The sequence below is a fragment of the Sceloporus occidentalis genome, unplaced genomic scaffold (genome assembly GCF_023333645.1).
Source record: "Sceloporus occidentalis isolate IW3139 unplaced genomic scaffold, rSceOcc1.0.p SCAF_5, whole genome shotgun sequence".
In the NCBI taxonomy this organism is placed as follows: domain Eukaryota; kingdom Metazoa; phylum Chordata; class Lepidosauria; order Squamata; family Phrynosomatidae; genus Sceloporus; species Sceloporus occidentalis.
The window spans coordinates 125317680-125327807 of record NW_028316985.1 but is presented as its reverse complement, the minus strand read 5'-3'; positions in this window follow the sequence as shown (position 1 = coordinate 125327807).

Below are 10128 nucleotides of genomic sequence, written 5' to 3'. Positions count from 1 at the left end.
AAATAATAACAGTAATAATAATAAATGGCTAAGGACCCTACTGCAAACACAATATTAGCATGGCTATCTACTGTTTAATTACTATTGCTGCTGTGCATTACTATTATTTAATTACTACGACATAGTATTAGTTCATATTGTTAATTACTATTTGATTACTATTAATGGCCATTTAATTAGTTAATTACCATTTAATTATCGTTAGCATATTTAATACTGCTAATTACTATTAAATAGTATATTTAATATTGTTTATTACCATTTAATTACTGTTAAATAGCATATTTAATAATTACTATTTAATTACTATTAACTAGTATATTTAATATTGTTTATTACCATTTAATTACTATTAAATAGTATATTTAATACTGTTAATTACTATTTAATTACTATTAAATGGTATATTTAATACTGTTAATTACTGTTTAATTACTATTAAATAGTACATTTAATATTGTTAATTACAATTTAATTACAGTGGTCCCCCGGGTTACGAAATTAATTCGTTCCGCTGCCCTTTTCGTAACCCAGAAACTTTCGCTAGCCGAAATGCCCATAGGCGCTAATAGCGAAAGCCGCTTTTTGGTGCGAAATCGCGCCGAAAAGCACCAAAAGTTTTTTCATAACCCGAAAAAACTTTCGTAACGCGGAACAGTTTTTTTAAGTAAATTTATTTCGTAACCCGGAAATTTCGTATCCTGGCGCATTCGTATCCCGGGGTACCACTGTACTATTAAATAGTTTATTTCATACTGTTAATTACTACTTAATTACTATAGAAATAGTATATTGTTAATTACTATTTATTGTAAGAATAATGTTTTCATCGACCTATCTCCATCTGAGCTATCTCACAGAGAGTGGCATAAAAAAATAATAACCTCAATAACGAATGTTAATAGTAATTAAACAGTAATTACATATACTTTAAGTACTGTTGACTCTAGAGGGTTAGAGTCTTTAAATAATGCCTCCTTTGGAGAGGCCCAGAACGGGATCTGTGGGCAAAGACTGATTTTATACTTTTGCCAAACCTTGAAAAGCGATTTTCTTATGAAATGGTTGAGAAGGTCCCTATTAACCAGGCAGGTTTTATAATGTTTTGATCACTTTGTGAAGAGTCGTGCAGAACGTACGGCGCTATATAAATAAACACTAACAACAACATCAACACTCAATGAACTCAGCAAAGGAGCTGGGCAGAATCTTGTCCTTCTAAGTAGGCTTAGCAAACTATTGCAGTGTCTCTTGGTTTACATTTTCCTCAGTTATAAATTTTAGCAATTTTTAATACACTATGATGTTGCTCGGCCACACATGTCCCATGTTTACATTGTGAAATGTTGTGGGAAATGGACCATTAGGTCCAGAGGAGCCATGCTAAAGCATTGCTCTAGATTCTCGCTACATGGTATGGCAGGCTTCCTAAATATGTGAAGTATTAAAAATGAGAACAACTTCAGACATGTGCAAAGTGCCTTTTCTTATGACTCCGTAATTACATTCCTTTTAGCCTTGTGAAAGATCAAAGCTTTTCTGTGAGAGATCCTCTGGGCTGTGATGGCTCTGTTTTTTATTTTTAACTAGCTACTGTTTTCAGTAATTATGAAATTAAGCAAACTAGATTTCTGAAACTCTTCCCCCTTTTGCTGGGAAGCTGTAGTTGATTAATGTGTTAAACAATAAAAGTAAAGGACTTGTAGAAATGCCTAGGTTTTCTGACCTACTGCTAAGTGTTGTTTATGCATCTGATGACTAAACTTGATTTCCTTTTTAATACAGAAATAAAAGATTATTATTGGAAATAATGATGAAAACATTATTGCAATTGGAAGGGTTTTTGTCTTTCAGGAGATATTATCTCTAGATTCTCTTAAGAGGGCTTATGCTACAAGGAAGAGAAACCCATGTTACCACATGGGGGCTTTTTGAGCGTCAGTTCACATTGGCCGATTTGTATTCGCGTCATATCGCATCGTTCATCCACACTTGCGCTCTCTGAATACACTTTGCCGATTCGTATTCACGTCCTATCGCATCATTCCTCACCTGGGCGGCCTTCCGGATCGAAGTCTTGCACATCGGCCAATGCGTATTCACGCAAAGTGAGGCCAGTGCAGATTGGATCACCACACCAGCCCAATACAATGTGTGCTCACCGATGCACATCGGCAGCTTTGCGCATGCTCTGTGGGGCTCTGAACGGGGCGCAACATTTTTAACTTCCGGAGGTGAAGAATAAGGTCACTGTTTAGCGCGGTATATCACGAGATTTGCTGCCTTTAGCCACTTACGAAAGGGATATGCACCATCTCTGTGTGTGTGTGTGTGTGTGTGTGTGTGTATATGCACACACATAAATACATACATACATACTTATATATATACACATAGTGGTACAGCCAAAAGTGTGATGCCTTTTCTATGTGTACACACACATTTGTCTGTATGAGAGTTTATATATATATATGTGTGTGTGTGTGTGTGTCTTTTTAGATTGTAAGCCTGAGGGCAGGGAACCGTCCAATTAAAAATATTGTATGTACAGCGCTATGTAAATTTACAGTGCTTTATAAATAAAGGTTAATAATATATATATATATATATATATATATATATATATACACACAAACACACACACATATATACAAAAACACACTGCCACAGCCAAAAGTGTGATGCCTTATTTATATGTGTACACACACATCTGTCTGCTTGAGTGTTTATGTGTGTGTGTGTGTGTGTGTATATGTATACACACACACACACACTTATAGTGTTACTGCCAAAAGTGTGAAGCCGTATTTATATGTGTACATACACAGCTGTGTGTGTGTGTGTGTGTGTGTGTGTGTGTATATATATATATACACACATACATATACATATGCACACTCATGCATATGGACAGGTTGCTTACCTGTAACGGTATTTCTTCGAGTGGTCATCTGCGAATACATACAAATGGGTTTCACTGCGCCTGCGCAGTGCTGCTCGGAACCTTCTGGAATCACTGGGCAGAGTTAACTCTGCAACATATTGAAACTTTTTGGCGGTAACTCCGCCCACCCGTTATAAGGCCCCTGCCTTCCCGCTCTTTTCCCCAGTTCCGCAATTTTTCCGCCAAGCAGGCGAAGGAAGAGAGCCAATGAGAGCAGGACACTGCGGGGACGGACGGGTGGGATTTGTATGTATTCGCAGATGACCACTCGAAGAAATACCGTTACAGGTAAGCAACCTGTCCTCCTTCTTCGTGGTCTCTGCGAATCATACAAATGGGTTTAGACTGACAAGCTAAGGTAGCGGCGGAGGGAGTGTCCTGAGACCAAAGCTATGGTAAACCAAAGGTATATTTATTGTAACAATAAACACCTCGAACCCCAAAAAGGAGTCAGCCTTTCTGTTCATGTTCAAATCAATGTATAGCAGCAACATTGCTAAACCTGAGAAGAGGACACACGGTCGTGCAGGACCAGTCCCAATGAATTGTGCAAAACAACATTCAACAGAATGTAAACAGTGGCATTATATACATAAATGCTGAAACAGAAGCATCAGTAGTGCAATCAGTGCAACCCTGAAACCAACACAGCCCTCCCGAAAGCTGCGTCTCGGATGGCCCTGGTGTCCAACCTATAGTGCTTAATAAAAGTCAGTGGTTGGGACCAGACAGCAGCCTTACAGACATCCTCCAAAGGAATCCCCGAGAGGAATGCGGAGGACGCTGACATTGCCCTTGTGGAGTGAGACCGAACCCTGCCAGGGAGAGGCTTGCCTATCAGTTCATAGCAGAGGTGGATGGTACCAGCCACCCATTTGGACAACCTCTGCGCGGACACAGGCAATCCCCTCTTCGGTACCGAGTAGCACTGGAAGAGTCTCTCGGACCGACTGAAGGCAGCAGTTCTGTCCAGGTAGAAGGCTAGTGCCCTCCTGACATCAAGAGAGTGCAGGCGTCGCTCCTCATCCGACGTAGGATTGGATGCGAGAGTGGGCAACACAATGTCCTGACACATGTGAAAAGTAGACACTACCTTAGGTAGGAAGGTAATGTCCGTACGGAGGACCACCTTGTCCTTGTGGAACCTCAGGAATGGCTGGTCCCTACGTAAAGCACAGAGTTCGCCCGCACGGCGGGCAGAGGTGATGGCCACAAGAAAAACGGTTTTCCAAGTCACCAGTCTCAAGTCCGCTGTGGCCATCGGTTCAAAGGGCTTGGATTGGAGGGCGGACAATACCGACTCCAAGCTCCAAGCCGGCGATGGTACCGACACAGGAGGGTAAAGGTTTGCACAACCCTTCAGGAACCCCTTCACCAAGGGGTCCTTGAAGAAATAAACCCTCCCCCCGAACTGGTATTTGGCACAGATGGCAGACAGGTAACATTTGATGGATGTGAGAGACAGCCCTCCATCCAAAAGTGCCATCAGGAACTCCAACACCACTGGAGTGGACACCTGTGCAGGAGACAAGCCCTTCTGGTCAAGGAAGAGGCAAAATCTCTTCCATTTCAGGGCATAGGAGCGTTGGGTGGAAGGTTTCCTTGCGGCCAGGATCACCGCCCTCACCGATTCCGGCAAGGTAGTCAGCGCCGAATCCTCCAGGCCACCAGCGGCAGGCTCTCGATGTCGGGGTGGAGAATCCGGCCGTCCTGGATCGAAAGCAGGTCCGGGCGAGGGTCGAGACGGAGGAAGCATCTCCTGGAGAGGTGGAGAAGGGATGCGAACCACGGCTGCCTCGGCCACCACGGGGTGATGAGGATCGCATGCGAGCGGTCCGTGGACATCTTGGAAACCACTCTGATGATGAGAGGGAACAGAGGGAAAGCGTAGAGGAGTTCCCCCGTCCAGAGGAAAGCGAATGCGTCTCCGAGGGATCCGTCCATTCGTTTCCTGGAGCAGAACTGGGGACAGTGGCTGTTCCAGCTGGTCGCGAAGAGGTCGATCCGGGGGGTTCCCCACCGATCGAAGAGGTCGCTGACCGTCTCGGGATGGAGCCGCCACTCGTGGCACACCGATGAAGACCTGCTGAGGCGGTCTGCCAGCTCGTTGTCTTCCCCGGGAAGGTGAATCGCTTGGAGGAGGACGCGTCTCTGGATGCACCAATCCCAGATGCGGAGTGTGAGATCGAGTAAGGTCCTGGATCTGGTACCACCTTGCTTGTTGATGTAGTACATCACGGTGGTGTTGTCCGTCCTGAGGAGGACCACTCTCCCTGAGACAGCAAACTCGAATGCCCTCAAAGCCTTCTCCACAGCAAGCATCTCCAAGGCGTTGATGTGGAGGCGCTTGTCTTGCGCGGACCACCTGTCCTTGACGACAAGGTCGAGGAGGTGGGCGCCCCATCCCTCCAGGGATGCATCGGTTGTCAGAGTCAGCTGTGCCTGGGGCTGATGGAAGGCCATTCCGGTGCAGACGTTGGAACTGTCTAACCACCATCCGAGGGAAGCGGCCACCGGTCTCGGTACCATGAGCCACTTTGAAGGCGAGTCCTCCAACGGGGAGAAGGCGGAGAGGAACCAGGCTTGGAGAGGTCGAAGACGGAGTCTTGCCCAGGGGGTGACGAATGTCGTCGACGCCATGTGGCCCAGAGCAACTTGGACATCTCTGGCTCTCACCCTTCTGTGGGAGATGCACGGCCTGAGGGATGTTGTCAGGGCCTGAAACCGATCCGGAGGAAGGAGAGCTAGGCAGTCTTCGGAGTCGAGGACGGCTCTGATGAAGTTGACCCGCCTGGTCGGCGTAAAGTGGGACTTTTCCCTGTTGACGACCAGCCCGAGGGAGTCCAGGAGGCGCAAGGCGAATGAGACTGCCTCCCGCAGCTCGTCTTGGGATTCGGCTGCAAACAGCCAGTCGTCCAGGTAGGGAAAGACCATGAAGCCCTTCTGGTGAAGGTATGCCACCACCGGTGCCATGCACTTCGTGAAGACTCGCGGAGCCGTGGCCAGTCCGAAAGGGAGCACGTTGTAGTGGTACGAATCGGTCCCGACAGCGAAGGCGAGGAATCTCCGGTGGGACTGTCGGATGCCCGATGTGGAAGTAGGCATCCTTCAAGTCGACGGTCGCGAACCACAAGCCCTGGTGGAGCAGAGGTAGAATGGAAGCCAAGGTTACCATTCGAAAGCGACGGTAGTCAAGGAACAAGTTTAATTGTCTCAAGTCCAGGATGGGCCTGATGCCCCCATCCGCTTTCGGTACCGTGAAGTACCTCGAGAAAAAGGCCCGAGAACACTGGTCGGGCGGCAAAGAGGAAATTGCCCCCTTTGCAAGCAAGGTGCGCACTTCGTCGAGAAGGGTGTCCGAGGGGGGAGTGGACATGAAGGCTCCAGTTGGAGGGAGCTCTTGGAACTCGAGGGCATAACCCCTACGGACGATGTCGAGAACCCACGAGTCCGATGTTATAGAGGCCCAGGTGTTAACATAGGGCCTCAAGATGTCCAAAAAGAAGAGGGGTGAAGGGGAGACGAAGCGCGCTGCGTCCCTTCAGGCTCTCTTCTTCCCCTGGTCGGTGTCCTGCCGGCGGGACTTGCGGTACCGAGGCGGGAAGTTGCGACGGCCAGAGGAGGAGGAAGACTGCGAGGGGAAGCGCTGTCTCTGAGAGCCCTGCTGTTGGGGCTGTCGGTCCCGGGAGAAGGTCCCCTGTGACTGACCTTGTGGCTGCCACGGGCGCTGGCGCTTCCGGAACGGAGAAGCCGGTGCGGAGGACATGCCGTGTTTCTTCGCCGCCGCCTTCATCCTAAACTTACGGTTTAGGCGGTCGTCGGTCTCGGCGTGGAAGAGGCCGGTCCCGTCGATCGGCATGTCCTCGATGGCAGCTCTGACCGTCGGGTTGAGGTCGGAGGCCCTCAGCCAAGCGTGGCGCCGAAGAGCCATGGAAGCTGACATGGCCCTCCCGGAGCAGTCCACCAGATTCCTGGAAGTGGTGATTAGCCAGCTTCCAATGGAGTGTGCCTCGTCCCTGATCTCCACCAGCTGTCTCTGGACGTCGTCCGGGACATCCGGAACGAGGGGGGAGATCCGCTCCATGAGGGTCTGGATGTAGGCCCCCATGCACGCGGTGTAGTTGGCGGCCTTGACCCCAAGCGCCGACGCCGAGTAAGCCTTTTTGGCCAGTCCATCCACCTTCTTCACCTCGCGGTCGACAGGGGAAGTGGCCTGCTTCGGGACGAAGCTGTGCTGGGCTCCCTCGACGATGGCAGAGTTGGGCCGGGGGTGTTCGGCCAGCCAAGGACAACTCGCCGGGGCAACCCTATAAAGCGACTCTACTTTGCGGGAGGGCGCCGATAGGGCGGCCGGAGAGTCCCAGGACCTCTTCACGATGGTCTGAAGGGAGGGAAGGAGAGGCAGGCACGGCGGAGTAGGGACTCGTCCATGCACCCGACGTTCAACCGGGTCCTCGGTGTCGTCCACTGCGGATGCGAGCTCGATGTCGAGGGCCCTCGCCATCCTGAGCACGTGCTCCGTGAAGGACCTGACATCGTCCGACGGAGAAGACGGCTCCGGGTTGTGCATCCTCTGAGGGGAGGCCGAGCCCGAGAGGACATCCTTGTCCGAGGGTGCCTCCGAGGGTAGCAGCGGCTCGTCGTCGGAGTCCAGGTCGGAAGAGAGGGGATCCGTCACTCTGACCTGGGATCTCGGGCGAGTTGGAGCGAAGTCGACCGAAGACCGGGAGCGCCGACGGGGTGGAGACAGCGACCTCTCACGTCTACGGGGAGAAGACGACGACCTCTCGTAGACAGACACGGTCGGAACCGACGTGGAAGGATGAGGCCGGTCCGCGGGAGGGGGGTTCAGTTTGGTGAACTCCCTCAAAGCCCTGTCCTCCGGAACCGACATGTAGTAGCGGCGCGACTGCATGTCGTAGAAGAGGTCCGGAACGTCTTGTCCGCGGGGCAAGTTGTCGTCATCGTCGGTTGCCGAGTGAGGGGGCGACCGGTGCTCCGGGGAGCGAGGAGGCGCGGTGTCATCCGCACCGTGGACGAAATCCATGGTCGGAGGAGGCAGAGGCGTGGCCGGTACCGGGGTGCCTTGGTCCAGCGCCGGTCCTTGGTCGCGGGGAGCCGATGGAGCGGAGGCGCGAGCCTGTTTGGAGGGGGAGCGTTTCTTCTCCTTCGGTCCCGGTAGATCGGTAGTAGTCCGATCCTTAGAAGACCTTGCCTTTTTAAGGGCAGGATCGCGCCCGGCCTCGTCGTGGCGCCTCTTCTTCCCATGCTTGGGAGGTTCCTCGGATGGGAAGAACGGGTTGTCCGGGAGGTCCAGGATGACAGCAGCCGCTGTCGACGACGAAGGCCTTGGTGACCTCGTCCCTTGCACCGGCTCAGTCTGGTCCTTCGTTGCCGCATGGCGCGATGCCTTGGACGCCTTAGAGGACGAAGGCGAGGCCAGATGGACCTTAGGCTCGGTAGCCTCTTTCGAACGGGAGCCCTCCGATCCCTTCTTCGGTTTGGAGGCCCGTTCGGTACCCTCAGCACCCGATGACTTCAGGGGGCGTTTGGAGGGCTTGTCGGTGGCGCTGGGCGGTTTGGAGCCACGGGCCACATCGGAGGTGGTAGAAGGGGTCCCGGCCGGGACACACACCACGCTCGGGACGGCTAGTCTCCCCGATCCCACGCTGGAGACGCTTGCCCGGGACGATGAAGCGGGGGGCGCCAGAGGCGGGACAGAAGAGGACCGCGAACCTCCCTCCTGCACCTTTCCCAGGGCGATCGCCGACGTGAGCCGGGACTCACGGTTCTTACGGGCCTGAGTGGAGAGGGATCCGCAGAGCGTGCAGGCCTTGGGATCATGGCTGGGTCCAAGGCACAACAGGCAGGAGGAGTGCGGGTCTTGAACGGGCACCTTGCCCTTGCAGATGTCGCACTTTTTGAACGGCGCAGGCATCTTCAAAAACGTCAAGCCGAAGGGAAATCCGAAGACGAGGTCAGCAGTCCGAAGATCCGAAGTTACCAGGGGCGGTAGACAAAGAATGGTCAAGATACAGTCCGAGGTCAAAAACGAAAGTGATTCCAAGCAAGCAAGAGCAAGCGAAAGTTCCCTGAAGCAGCTAGCGCGGCGGAAAAAAGGAACTGGGGAAAAGAGCGGGAAGGCAGGGGCCTTATAACGGGTGGGCGGAGTTACCGCCAAAAAGTTTCAATATGTTGCAGAGTTAACTCTGCCCAGTGATTCCAGAAGGTTCCGAGCAGCACTGCGCAGGCGCAGTGAAACCCATTTGTATGATTCGCAGAGACCACGAAGAAGAAATATATATACACACACACACACACACACAAACTGTGGAGCAGCTGAAAGTGTAATGCTGCATGTATATGTTTGCACACACATCTTTGTGTGTGTGTATATATATATATATATATATATATACACACACATATATATATACACACACACACACACACACACACACAAACTGGAGCAGCTGAAAGTGTAATGCTGCATGTATATGCTTGCACACACATCTTTGTGTGTGTGTGTATATATATATATATATATATATACACACACATATATATATATATACACACACACACACACAAACTGGAGCAGCTGAAAGTGTAATGCTGCATGTATATGCTTGCACACACATCTTTGTGTGTGTGTATATATATATATATATACACACACACATACATATACATACACGCATATATATATATATATATATATATACACACACACACAAACTGTGGAGCAACTGAAAGTACACACACACACACACACACACACACATATATATACATATACATTCCCCCCTCCCCAGACACAAAAGGTTTCTGCTTTATCTCGTTCAGTGAAAATAACGCTCCCAGCCCCAGCGGTTGTGCTAAAAGGGGAAAGGGCCACTGGAAGGTGATGGGAGAAATTCCAGCGCAGCATCATGGGAGATTTGTAACTGATGGTCTTCAGCAGAACCAGCGGATTGGATGTACACACCAGCCAAAGCAGCAGAGGTTCCGCACTGGCCATCAATGCGGATCCAGCCAATCCCCTAATTTTGCGGACTCGGAAAACGGAGGAGCCGGCTGCCTTCAGTTCGGAACCCAGCCATGAATACGCATTGGCCAAAGCGTATTCACGTTATATCGCATTGGTCAATATGTATTCAGAGCTCACAGGTGTGGAGCTCCAA